We start from the raw sequence: 13,279 nt of genomic DNA, 5'->3' as shown, positions 1-13,279 counted from the left end.
GACCGCTCGGGTGATGGTCGCGATGGTCAGAGACCATCGCGACCATCGGGGCTTATGACGAGACCCTAGGGTAGGGTCTCACTTGTCGTAAGCCCCGGAGAGCTTCTGGCTCTGTCAGAGCCGGAAGCTCTCCACTGACATCACTGGTGGCAGCCCCCGTTTGGGCTGCCACCCCCCCCGGCCCGCCTTCCAAACGGGGCGAGCTGTCAATCAACATCGACAGCTCGCCCCCTTTGGAAAGAGACCCGCTACGACCTTACGGCCGCCTCTGAATAAGGTCCAGAATCTCTGAGAAAAAAGTATTATATTATAGGATTAATGTTGATGCTACAAGGATAATTCTTGCAGTAGTAATACAATGCTGGTGTTCAGCAAGGGCCATATTTTCCTGCCTCATCCCTAATAATTGTGACACCTTTCCCCACAGGAAGAGGGGACATAAATTGACAATATATCATCTCTCTATTGTATGGAGATAATCTAGCGTTCCCGCTAGGCTGTTTCAGCGGGGCGCGGCGCCCTGCCCTCCTTCTGGAGGGCAAAAAGCACCCTGCCCTCCAGGAGGAGGGCAAAAAGCGCCCTGCCCTCACAGCCTGCGGGAGCCGTTCTCACCCGCGGGTGGAGAAACATGCGGTGACCCGGTCACCGCCGGAGAATAGACGCCGGGCGCATGCAGGCCTGGGGGCTGCCCGGCGTGTCCGTAAGTGCCGGGCACGCCCCCAAGAGTGACGAAAAGGGGATGCGTCTTATAGACACACCCCCTTTTCCGATGACCACGCCCCCTTCTCGGTCGCGCGCGCACGGGCATGCCCTCTCTAGCTCCGGCGCCCTGCCTCCCGCCGGAGCTAGAGGGAACACTATAATCTAAATAATAAAATCAACTGATGATGAAAAAAATGATGTCATCACGTTGGCAGTTACTGACACTTAGTATGAGCGCTGACCCCTCCCACCAGTGTCAGTGATGTCACTTCCTGAGAGTTCCTGCATAACACACATCTACAGTCTCCCCGCTATTAGGTGGCAGTGGCGTGCACGTTGTGACTGCGCTAATAAATTCATGAGAACATTTAGGTATAGTAAAAGAATTAGAGGCATGCATATATATTTTCTTTCATCATGGAACTTATTACAGGAATTGGACATGACAATTATATCACTGAGGATCAAATCAATTTGTTCCATATCATTATAGCAAGTCAGACAGACTACGGTCCAGAAAAACCTACTTTACTTCGGTGTCTTAGAATACGTTCAATCCATTACTACATCTCATATTCAATTGTGTACTGTACCAACTATAATTCACATCCAAGATATCACACACTGGGTATGTACATACTGTACATATATGGATGGGTGCAACATCTATGATAGATTAAACCAACATCCTCCATCTCCCAGACAAACTGAGCTTTCCAACAGACCTTTCCCACACAGCCCACCCATTATATTCAGACTGGTACAGCAACAATCTAATACAGCGCAATAGTTTACAATCCGCACCATAATACTAACGGAGGGGGCGACACTCTATAAATGGGAGAAGACAGTAAGAGACATCCAGTGTTGTAGGTAAGTGGGGATTTCCATTACAGGGCATCTGCCAGCTACATGAAGAGGACACAGCAGTGTTGTGGGCAGAACTACCACGGCTACAGAGGGTGCAGAGAATAACGGGGCCCGGAGGCGAGGTGGGGGCCGGGGCCTCCAACCCATCCCTGTAACGGCAGCAATTCCACCATTACCTGCACCCACTGCAGTCCTAAGTAATCACAGTGAAGGCACAAATGGCAGCCTGTATCCTCTGCGTGTAGGCAACAGGTACACCTTCAATATCAGTCACAGACTACAATTATGCAGTAAATAATTGAGGAAACGGAATATGTTCATATTTTGGTATCAACATGTGAAGAACATTTTCTTTAATCATCAAGTCATCGTCTCCGCAGAGAAGTCACTTTCAGATTATATAACATTTCTACAGGGGTCTTATGTAATAGGGTGCGAGCTTGTACCGGAATTCAAGCGAGTGTTACCATATTTTTTAAAGCGGCAATCATTTTAAAAGCAAAACCAAGATGTTTTGTCTTTCAAATTTTTGCTGCTTTAAAAAAAATGTGAATACTCGCATGAATTCCAGTACAAGCTCGCACCCTATTACACAAGCCCCTTGTAGAAATGTTATATAATCTGAAAGGGACTTCTCTGATGACTCCGCATATACAGTATATGTACGTTAGGAAAGCCCCCTTCCTGCTCTCCTAGCTAACAGGTTAAGGGCGGGACAGACTTGTGTCAGATCTATGGAACCTGTTCCCAGAACATATATTCAAAACTTCTGGAAAAACTGTACAATAAAAACTTTTAAAAACGTTTGAATCTTTGACAAAAATTTCTATAATAAAATAAACGACCCAACAGCCCCCAATGGGCAGATCATTGGGGTAACAGACAACAAGTACTGCACTCTATTTTAAAGCTTTTGGATAACACACCTGTAACAATCCTGCCCCCACACGTAGCATATAGACACCAGACCTGGAGAGACAGCTCACTAGAATGGGTGCTTGTTTTCAGTGAGCGCTCTGTCCAGACTGCTTCCTTACAGCTCTAATAAAGCGTTATGGATGGGCTGAGAACTCTAAATGAAGGCTCTAAAAGTCTATGTAAGTCTTTGGAGTTCTCATCTGAAATGTAATTAATTTCTATTTCATTTATTTTTTTTGTATATGTGTTATTACCACACCCATCACTTACCTGATTTTCAGACAGAAAGCACCTCCGAGGTGTCCCCAGCCACTGGCCTCCCACTCACCGAGGCCCGAAACCAAGGACCAGTTGTCTGCTCACAGTACGAAACGGACCAGCATCTGAGGTACAGATCCCTGCTGCGACCTCCTAGATCTCCAGCTGTCGCTGAATCCAGGACCCGGGACTGGAAGAATAAGGGAAAACTATTGTCAACTGAAATGCGCACATATTGGGCCATACAGAGCCGGGCATAGGCATTATAAGCCATTGCCTAGGGGCGACTGGACTGGCCTGCCCAGTGGCGTAACTACGGAGGGTGCAGGGGGCGTGGTTGCTATGGGGCCCGGCAGCTTAAGGGGCCCGTCGGCCCAGCGTTCGCACCCTCCATTTGCCGTGCACCTGCTGAGAGTGTGTTACCAGAGGGCGCCCGGGTCCTTCTCTCCTCTCTCCCCCCTGGCGGCAGCCGCAGGATGGAGCTCACTCCTGAGATCTGGCTTCCGGGTCCCGCAGTGAAGTATGGGAGTGATGTCATTACGCCACTCCCATAGTTCCGAGGAGCGGGCGCCGGGGACGGACGGCAGCAGGCACTGAAATGGGGTTTAAGGTAAGTATTGTTTTTTTTTTTTGTGTATGTGTGTGCGCTGGGCTTACTACTGGGGGCATCATATGGGGCCACTACAGGGGGCATCATATGGGGGCACTACAGTGGCCTTACTACAGGGGGCATCATATGGGGCACTACAGGGGCCACTATTGGGAGCACTGCAACTGGGGGCACTACAGGGACCCTTACTACTAGGGGCACTTCATGGGGCATTAACTACTGGGGGTACTGCAGGCATTATTACTACTGGGGGCACTGTGTGTGTGTGTGTCTGTGTGTGTGTATGTATATATATATATATATATATATATATATTGTGTAGGGGTCACCAGTCAAAATTTTGCCTTGGGCTAGGGCCGGCTCTGGGGCCATATATGGTAGAGCCGATATCGCTAATTTTTTCCTCGCATGTTGGAATGGCGCATCGCGTCCAGCACGCTGAACTGAATTCCCCCCAATTGTGGAAGATTATTATAAGGCATTTCAGAGGATGGATAATATCTGACCTATGCACATCAGACTTCCTGCCTGTAATACTATGGCAAGTGATCAATGATATGCCCCCTCCACCTCGTACATCTCTCATTCTCTTCCTTCCGTAGACTCAGCAGGGCCCTGATAAACCTTTGTTGCAGCTGTATTTAGTTACAGTTGTAAATAGTAGCTAAAAACATGTGATATGTTGAGGTCGTTCACGGTATAGAAACTTTAAATCACAGACATCCAAGTGTTACAAAATACTGCTTACGGTGTGGCGACAAGGAAGAGAACATCTATTGTCATTACTCGACTATAATGGAGACATACGGACAAGCTGGAAATACTGGGGGTGGTTCTAGGACGAACTGTAGTCGATGAAAAAGTTAACGGCAACACAGAAGGACAAATTCAATTAGCTGTGTTCTGTAATAGTTAACGCAGGTCAACTTAACACGCGATTAGAAATGGCACCTTGCGGAGGTCGTGGTAATTGTAAGTGGTTGGTAAATCGCCTTGAAGCCCCCCAAAAGTGGGGAATATGACAGCAGGGTAGTATAGAAGGCTGTTAGTGGACCTACAGTAAGCAAAGCATTTCAGGTTTTAAAAGGTGTCAAATGTCTGATTTTTTATTACCACTGGAAAAATGATCGTGTTTTACAGCAGATTAAGGCCCTGAATCAGGGCGGGCCGTTTTTTTTAATTTTTACCCCGGCCTCCAGGCCGCTCGCTAAAATGTGGGTGACCACCCACAGCTTTAGCGGGCGGCCTGGCGATGGTCGCGACTATTGCGACCATCGGGCTTGCGAAGAGACCCTTTTGGTAGGGTCTCGTCCACCGCAAGCCCCAGTGAACTTCCTGCTCTAATAGAGCAGGAAGTTCACTACTGACATCACGTGTGATGTCAGTAGGGCCGCCCACAAACGGCAGGCGTTCCTTCGGGAACGCCTCCGTTTGTGCAGCCACCCCCTTGACCCGCCTACAAAACAGGGTGAGCTGTCGATCAACATTGACAGCCGCCTCGTCTTGTAGCGAGCCCCGGAGCGAGTGATTTCTCACTCGCTCCGGGGGGGCTAGCGCATGCGCACTGCCCGGCCATCGACCTGCTTGCGAGCGGGTGTGAATCAGACCCTAAGGCCTCTACATTATTTGGGGCTACGTTAAAATGCTGTAATGTGATTTTTAAGTGATTTTAATACAGTTTGAAATATATTGGGGAACAAGTTATAGAATGTATTTCCCATCTAGACAAGACCTCCACATACGCGCCCCACAACATGAGCCAGTTTGTGAGCATACGTCTTTATTGAACAGATTTAAATATTTAGGGGTCTAGTTACTAAGCAGTGTCAGGAGGCTGTGTTTGAAAAATGACAGTTGGGAGCCGATTGGCTGGTACCTTATCACTTTTCTCTCTGTCTCCTAACACTGCTTAGTAAATAGACCCCTAAATTGCCTCCCAGAGCAATAACATTTTTACCTTAAAATATATTTCCCAACTTTTCCTAGTACTCGGTAGGTACGAACTAAAAGCCGCGTTTGTTCCCATTGACAGCCGCCTTAAGTTATCGCGGATTTCTAATTCAATAGCCAAAACTCATGGGCGCTAGCTTATGGAGGCTAATTGGATGTGGCCCAGTGCATTTCAGTTTGGCCTGTTCCTGCATGAAACATGTTGGCAGGTTTGAAGTGTGAGAGTATACGGCAACACGCAGCCATTTCAACCCCCTAAACTTTTATGACATCACAGAGTAGCGAGCCCAGACTTCTGTCGCAGTGACACGGATGTGATGTCATCTCTGTATATGTGATGTCATGCGCTGTATACAGACACAAAAGGAAATGTTTGGCCCAGGTAGCCGGCTAGGAATACCGTATTAAGGATTCTGCTGCTGTTTACCTTCCTGCTGTTTCACACACATTACAAGGCTAGGTGAATATTTAAAGATCTGCACACAGTACTGATCCCTGAGCAAGTATTACACTATATAGAGGTGAGAGATGTGGTGGGATAAGCCAGATATAATACTGAGAGTACAGATTCCACAGGAAGGGACCCTGATGGATAAGCACACAAATGTCTAGTATGTGCAATGCTCTGTGTTCTGACTGGCCTATGTCGGGCGTAATGCACTGTGCTGTAGCACTTTAGGGGATATATACTGCTCACAAGCCATTTCTCCTTATAGTTGTATGATTTGTGCTCAGTGGGAGTTAGTACAGTGTGCAGATAGTGATGGAGAAAGGAGAGATGGTTTTGGGGGGGGGGGGGGGGGAGTGTAAACTGGTGAAGGGTCAGGAAGGATAGAACCAGGGATTTCTCCTCCTTATTACCTGGGCCTCAGTTTACTGTGTACTTACACATTACTAGGCAGAGAATGTCATTGGTCAGCTTTTATCTATTGGCAGAGTGGTAGCTGCCACATTGCCTAATCAGATGAGACAAATCCATCTATGGAGGCTGGGAAGCAGGTGGCCGGGTGACCCTATAAGCCTTTACCCACAGTCCTCAGCGAATCATTTATGTATCATGTGAACTTATTACCGAGAGCAATGTGCAGCACTTTGAAAGGAAGCGGTATGTTATGTCGCTGTTCGGAATGTCGACATGGACGTTATGCTGACATGTCAACATAGACACTGTCGATATGGTTAAAATGTCGACATAGCGTTTTCTCACTATTTAAGCCCTAACCCTACCACTAAAATGTACTATCGACAATGTGTGTGTCGACATGTCACATGTCAACATAACGTCCATGCATCATTCTGGTACTGTAAGTGCTGGTATTCTGACTGGATACCTTTAGAGGTTAGAAGGCCACCCATGCAGCCCCTGAAATGTATCAGGTTGCCCATCGCTGCTCTAAAGGCCACATTACTATAAATGGCAGAATAAATGCCTTTTTAGGAAATATTAGCTTTGGGCTGCAAATGGAAAGTAAGTTGAGTAAACTGATGGTAACATAGCACAGGCTGGAAGTCTCCTGAACCTAAATGCCATGCCGTGCTTGCTGGTCCATTGCAAAGGTCCGTGTAGCATGAAATATGCAGCACAGAAGACACCCAAGGACATCATGTCTGCACAGAGAATGAGGACAGATTACGTCATTCCTTTAACTAGTCTCTGCACTGCAGCTTACAGGAAAGCTCCTGCTAAACACTGAACAACACACTGCTCTTGCCATAGTGGATAAGTGACCTATGGAAACCTATTAGGCCAATAAAAATGGTCTCTGATAATACAGATGTTGCTGAGTGGGGTCTGTTCTTTATAACTTGTCTGTCAAGTGGCAAATAGAGTGTTTTTGAGATTTCAAGAAGATGTTTCAAGTACCAGGTGTCGCAGTACCCAGCATAGTGATTTTCACTAAGAAATGTTAGTTTGATATGATTGACCCTTAAATCAAATCCCAGTTATAAATAAGATATACTTTCTAAAATATGCAAAATCTCTAGAAAGCCATAAACAGAATATAATGCTGCCTCTATATGGGCTGGGTATGGATTTCCGGTAGTCGGGATGCCGCTGGTCAAAATACAGACAGCGACATCCCGACAGTCAGAATCCTGACACCCATAGGTAAGTATGTTAGTACTAACCCCTACCCTAACGCTAACACTCCCTCCCTGGTGCCTAAACCTAACCTCCCCCTTAGTGCCTAAGCCTAACCCCCCCCCCCCTAGTGCCTAAGCCTAACCTCCACCCCTAGTGCCTAAACCTAACCTCCCCTGCTAGTGCCTAAGCCTAACCTCCCCGATGCCTAAACCTAACCTCCCCCCCTAGTGCCTAAGCCAACCTCCCCCTCCCCGATGCCTAAACCTAACCTCCCCCTAGTGCCTAAGCCTAACCTCTCCCTCCCCGATGCCTAAACCTAACCTCCCCCTAGTGCATAAGCCTAACCTCCTCCTCCTCCCCAGTGCATAAACCTAACCAGCCCCTCCCAGCACCTTAACACTCCCTCCTCGATGCCTAATCCTAACCTCCCCCCCTTCCCGCATCCTAACACTCTCTCCTCGATGCCTAACCCTAACCTCCCCCCCTTCCCGCATCCTAACACTCTCTCCTCGATGCCTAACCCTAACCTCCCCCCATTCCCGCATCCTAACACTCTCTCCTCGGTGCCTAACCCTAACCTCCCCCCCTTCCCGCATCCTAACACTCTCTCCTCGGTGCCTAAACCTAATCTCCCCCTCACCCTCCCTACCCGATGCCTAAACCTAATCTCCCCCCTAGTACCTAACCCCAAAGACCCCCTCCTCACACCGTAACACTCTCTCCCCGATGCCTGTGCCTAAACCTAACCTACCCCTCCCCGCATCCTAACACTCTCTCCCTGGTGCCTAAACCTAACCTCCCCCTAACACTCCCTACCTGGTGCCTAAACCTAACCTCCCCCTAACACTCCCTACCAGGTGCCTAAACCTAATCTCCCCCCCTAGTGCCTAACCCTAACCTCCCCCTCCCCGCATCCTAACACTCTCTCCCCGGTGCCTAAATCTAACCTCCCCCTCCCCCTCACACTCGCTACCTAAACCTAACCTTCCCCTAACACTCCCTACCCGGTGCCTAAACCTAATCTCCCCCCTAGTGCCTAACTCTAACCTCCCCCTCCCCGCATCCTAACAATCTCTCCCAGTTGCCTAAACCTAACCTCCCCCTCCCCGCACCCTAATACTCCCTACCCGGTGCCTAAACCTAATCTCCCCCTCCCCACACCCTAACACTCCCTCCCCAATGCCTAAACCTAACCTCCACCCTAGTGCCTAAACCTAACCTCCCCCCCTAGTGCCTAAGCCAAACCTTCCCCTCCCCGAAACCTAACACTCCCTCCCCGGTGCCTAAACCTAATCTCCTCCCCCTAGTGCCTAAGCCTAATCTCCCCCTCCCCGTACCCTAACACTCCCTCCCAGGTGCCTAAACCTAACCTCCCCACACTCTAAACCTAACCCTCCCCCTAGTGCCTAACCTGCACCCTAACCCTCCCCTAACTGCCGGTACTTACCTTTGGGATGGAGGCAGTTGGGATACTGGTGCTGGGATCCCGATGCAGTTGGGATTTCGGCGCCGGTATTTAGACCGTCGGCATCCCACACGCCGGGATGCCGACTACATCCCCTCTGTATAACACCACTTTTGCCTACTACTAAGTAGATTCTTATAACGTAAAAAAAAAAAAAAAAAAAAAGAGTGTGGTAAAATGTATCAGTGGCATTATATATCACTGCCTTTCTACTGCCATCTTCTCCAACACAGTAATAACTGTACTATACAGATGTGTCCACACTCCACATACATCTTACCTCCGTGCGCTACAAGTCACGTTAAACATAACGCATGAACACCATGAGGGGTATTCAATATGGGTGCAAAAACTTTGTTTTTGCGTTAATATCGCAGCTATGACGTCATTATCGCAGGTTACATATGTGTGTGTGACTGTATATAGCAAGTCTCTGTGCACAGCAGACTCTTGCAGTCATGACAACCCCCAACGCAAGCTGATGGAAAGCACTAAACACGCCATTCATATTTCACCCACTCAGCACATCTTGCCATTGTGTAGCTTCCTGGGGGCCGCTGGATGCTAGTTTTATAATTTTTTGAACAAACCAGAAAAGTTTAGCTACTTCCGGAAAACCTGCTTTCAGGGGGAAAGGAGCCGCGTTCTTATCTATTTTAAAAGGTGGATTACCGATTTAATAGGGGTTATAGTCTAATAATTAACATTACATTAGCTTGTTGTACATAACCATGAGATATTGCTATAATAACCTGCGTGGGGAGTGTGAGACCCGGTAGAGTGTGAAAGAGCATTGCAAAGAATGCACTACTGGGATTACAATACCTCAAATGGACGTACATCCATGATAAAAGAGGAATCTTTCAATACGATTTATAGGTGGCAATCTAGCAGCTGTGGGTCAGTCAGCGGGAGATAACACAGCAGATGTGTGTGGGTCAGTCAGCGGGAGATAACACAGCAGTTGTGTGTGGGTCAGTCAGTGGGAGATAACACAACAGATGTGTGTGGGTCAGTCAGTCGGTGAGTGCCAGTTACATGAGTGACAGTCAGTGAGTGTCCATTACCAGTTTGACAGTTAGCGAGTGTCCGTTACCGGAGTGTCAGTCAGTCAGCGAGTGTCCGTTACCGCAGTGTCAGTCAGTGAGTGTCCGTTACCGGAGTGTCAGTCAGCGAGTTTCCGTTACCGGAGTGTCAGTCAGTCAATGAGTGTCCGTTACCGGAGTGTCAGTCAGTCAGCGAGTGTCCGTTACCGGAGTGTCAGTCAGTGAGTGATGTGAGTTTCCTGAATGTCAGTCAGTGAGTGACCGTTACCAGTGTCAATGAGTGCCGGTTACCTGAGGACAGTCAGTCAGTGTGTCCGTTACCTGAGTGTCAGTCAGAGAGAGTCGATTACCTGAGTGTAAGTTAGTGAGTGTCCGTTACCGGAGTGTCAGTCAGTGAGTGATGTGAGTTACCTGAGTATCAGTCAGTGAGTGATGTGAGTTACCTGAATGTCAGTCAGTGAGTGATGTGAGTTACCTGAATGTCAGTCAGTGAGTGATGTGAGTTACCTGAATGTCAGTCAGTGAGTGATGTGAGTTACCTGAATGTCAGTCAGTGAGTGATGTGAGTTACCTGAATGTCAGTCAGTGAGTGACCGTTACCAGTGTCAGTCAGTGTCTGTTACCTGAGGACAGTCAGTCAGTCAGTGTGTCCGTTACCTGAGTGTCAGTCAGAGAGAGTCGATTACCTGAGTGTAAGTTAGTGAGTGTCCATTACCTGAGGGTTAGTCAGTGAGTGACCGTTACCAGAGTGTCAGTTAGTGAGTGTCCATTACCTGAGGGTTAGTCAGTGAGTGACCGTTACCAGAGTGTCAGTCAGTGAGTGTCCATTAACAGTTTGACAGTCAGCGAGTGTTTGACGTTTCCTTGAGTGTTGGTTAGTCAATGTCCGTTACCTGAGTGTCAGTCAGTGTCCGTTACCTGAGTGTCAGTCAGTGTCCGTTACCTGAGTGTCAGTCAGTGTCCGTTATCTGAGTGTCAGTCAGTGTGTCCGTTACCTGAGTGACAGTCAGTCAGTGTCCGTTACCTGAGTGTCAGTCAGTGTCCGTTACCTGAGTGACAGTCAGTGTCCGTTACCTGAGTGTCAGTCAGTGTCCGTTACCTGAGTGTCAGTCAGTCAGTTTCCGTTACCTGAGGGTCAGTCAGTGAGTGTCAGTTCCCTGAGGGTCAGTCAGTGAGTGTCAGTTCCCTGAGGGTCAGTGAGTATCCGTTACCTGAGTGTCAGTCGGTCAGTATCTGTTACCTGAGTGTCAGTCAGTGTCCGTTACCTGAGTGTCAGTCAGTGTCCGTTACCTGAGTGACAGTCAGTGTCCGTTACCTGAGTGTCAGTCAGTGTCCGTTACCTGAGTGTCAGTCAGTCAGTTTCCGTTACCTGAGGGTCAGTCAGTGAGTGTCAGTTCCCTGAGGGTCAGTCAGTGAGTGTCAGTTCCCTGAGGGTCAGTCAGTGAGTATCCGCTACCTGAGTGTCAGTCGGTCAGTATCTGTTACCTGAGTGTCAGTCAGTGTCCGTTACCTGAGTGTCAGTCAGTGTCCGTTACCTGAGTGTCAGTCAGTGTGTCCGTTACCTGAGTGTCAGTCAGTCAGTGTCCGTTACCTGAGCGTCAGTCAGTCAGTTTCCGTTACCTGAGTGTCAGTTACCCGAGGGTCAGTCAGTGAGTGTCAGTTACCTGAGGGTCAGTCAGTGAGTGTCAGTTCCCTGAGGGTCAGTCAGTGAGTGTCAGTTCCCTGAGGGTCAGTCAGTGAGTGTCAGTTCCCTGAGGGTCAGTCAGTGAGTATCCGTTACCTGAGTGTCAGTCAGTGAGTTATGTGAGTTACCTGAATGTCAGTGAGTATCCGTTACCTGAGTGTCAGTCAGTCAGTATCTGTTACCTGAGTGTCAGTCAGTGTCTGTTACCTGAGTGTCAGTGAGTGTCCGTTACCTGAGTGACAGTGAGTGAGAGTCCATTACCTGAGTGTCAGTTAGTGAGTGTCCATTACTTGGGGGTTAGTCAGCGAGTGCCCGTTACCTGAGTGACAGTCAGTGTCCGTTACCTGAGTGTCAGTTCCCTGAGGGCCAGTCAGTGAGTATCCGTTACCTGAGGGCCAGTCAGTGTCTGTTACCTGAGTGTCAGTGAGTGAGAGTCCATTACCTGAGTGTCAGTCAGTCAGTGTCAGTTACCTGAGTGTCAGTCAGTGAGTGCCAGTTACCTGAGTGTCAGTCAGTGAGTGTCAGTTACCTGAGTGTCAGTCAGTATCTGTTACCTGAGTGTCAGTCAGTGAGTGCCAGTTACCTGAGTGTCAGTCAGTGAGTGTCAGTTACCTGAGGGTCAGTCAGTGTCTGTTACCTGAGTGTCAGTGAGTGAGAGTCCATTACCTGAGTGTCAGTCAGTCAGTGTCAGTTACCTGAGTGTCAGTCAGTCAGTGTCAGTTACCTGAGTGTCAGTCAGTGAGTGCCAGTTACCTGAGTGTCAGTCAGTGAGTGCCAGTTACCTGAGTGTCAGTCAGTGAGTGTCAGTTACCTGAGTGTCAGTTACCTGAGTGTGACCAGCAGTAGTAGTAGCAGCAGCCGGTCCTCCTCTTCCCCGCACACACGATTCTTTCTCCCCCACATCAGCTCAGACTACGGCGTCCGGTGTGTGACAAATCTTCTGATGCTACGTATCACTAACTGCGACGCTCTGCTGCCCTCTGCCGCCCCTCTCCGGTACTGCAGCCTTCCTCTGGCTATATACAGTAATATTATACTGTAGTGTAACCATATACAGTACTGTAAGTGGGAGGTCTCCGGGCTGATTCTTTATTACCAGTTATTTATATACTGCACACATATTCCGCAGCCCTGTAGTCTTGATGCAGCGTTGGGCGCGGCGGGTGTTTGGCTCCGGCGCCCGAGCTAATCATGGTTCACGGTCCAGCAGCCAATAGCAGGTGGACGCAGCGCACCAATCGCGGCTTGCTGTTTAATGGCCCCGCCCACTCACGGCATCTTATATTATACGCCGCTGAGCGGGAGAAGATAGTTTGTTGGCGGAGAGGGAGGAAAGAAGACCTGAAAAACCGAAGAGAGGAGCCGCAACAAGAGTTCCAGCGGCTGCGGAAGATGCAGCTGTCAACCAAGAAGATGAACAGCGGCAGCTGGATGCGGAGAAGAGGAGGCGCCGCTGGCCAGGACAGGCCGGCAGCAGAAGAAAGAAGTTGAGGACTGGAGAAGTGCTGCAGTGGTGGGAAGTAAAAAAGCTAACGCAGAGCCGTAACTAGACTATTTGGTGCCCTGTGCCAGAGAGAGTATTGGCACCCCCCTTCACCCATTATTTTTTAAATAGGGACATAAGATAGTGCACCTGAAAAAAAGCCATGGCCTCATGGGAAAGGGCCAGGGAGATAGACGAGGCCAGGAG

The 13,279-nt window shown here is 48.9% G+C and overlaps 1 protein-coding gene across 4 annotated transcripts in view; it reads right to left on the bottom strand.

Moving 5' to 3' along the window:
- LOC148513523 (protein FAM118B-like) overlaps positions 1–12,514 on the bottom strand; it is a 51,019-nt gene extending 38,505 nt beyond the window's left edge. For all 4 annotated transcript variants that reach the window (XM_088481820.1, XM_088481816.1, XM_088481818.1 and 1 more), the window contains exons 1-2: positions 12,416–12,514; positions 2,761–2,938 (exon numbers count right to left, since the gene is read on the bottom strand). The gene's annotated coding sequence lies outside the window, so the exon portion shown is untranslated. The remainder of the gene's footprint in view (positions 1–2,760; positions 2,939–12,415) is intronic.
- Positions 12,515–13,279: the final 765 nt, after the last annotated feature.

This window comes from Taudactylus pleione, unplaced genomic scaffold, assembly GCF_031769625.1.
Source record: "Taudactylus pleione unplaced genomic scaffold, aTauple2 ptg000278l, whole genome shotgun sequence".
In the NCBI taxonomy this organism is placed as follows: Eukaryota; Metazoa; Chordata; class Amphibia; order Anura; family Myobatrachidae; genus Taudactylus; species Taudactylus pleione.
The sequence above is the reverse complement of the archived record's forward strand: the minus strand, read 5'-3'. Positions and strand labels throughout refer to the sequence as shown.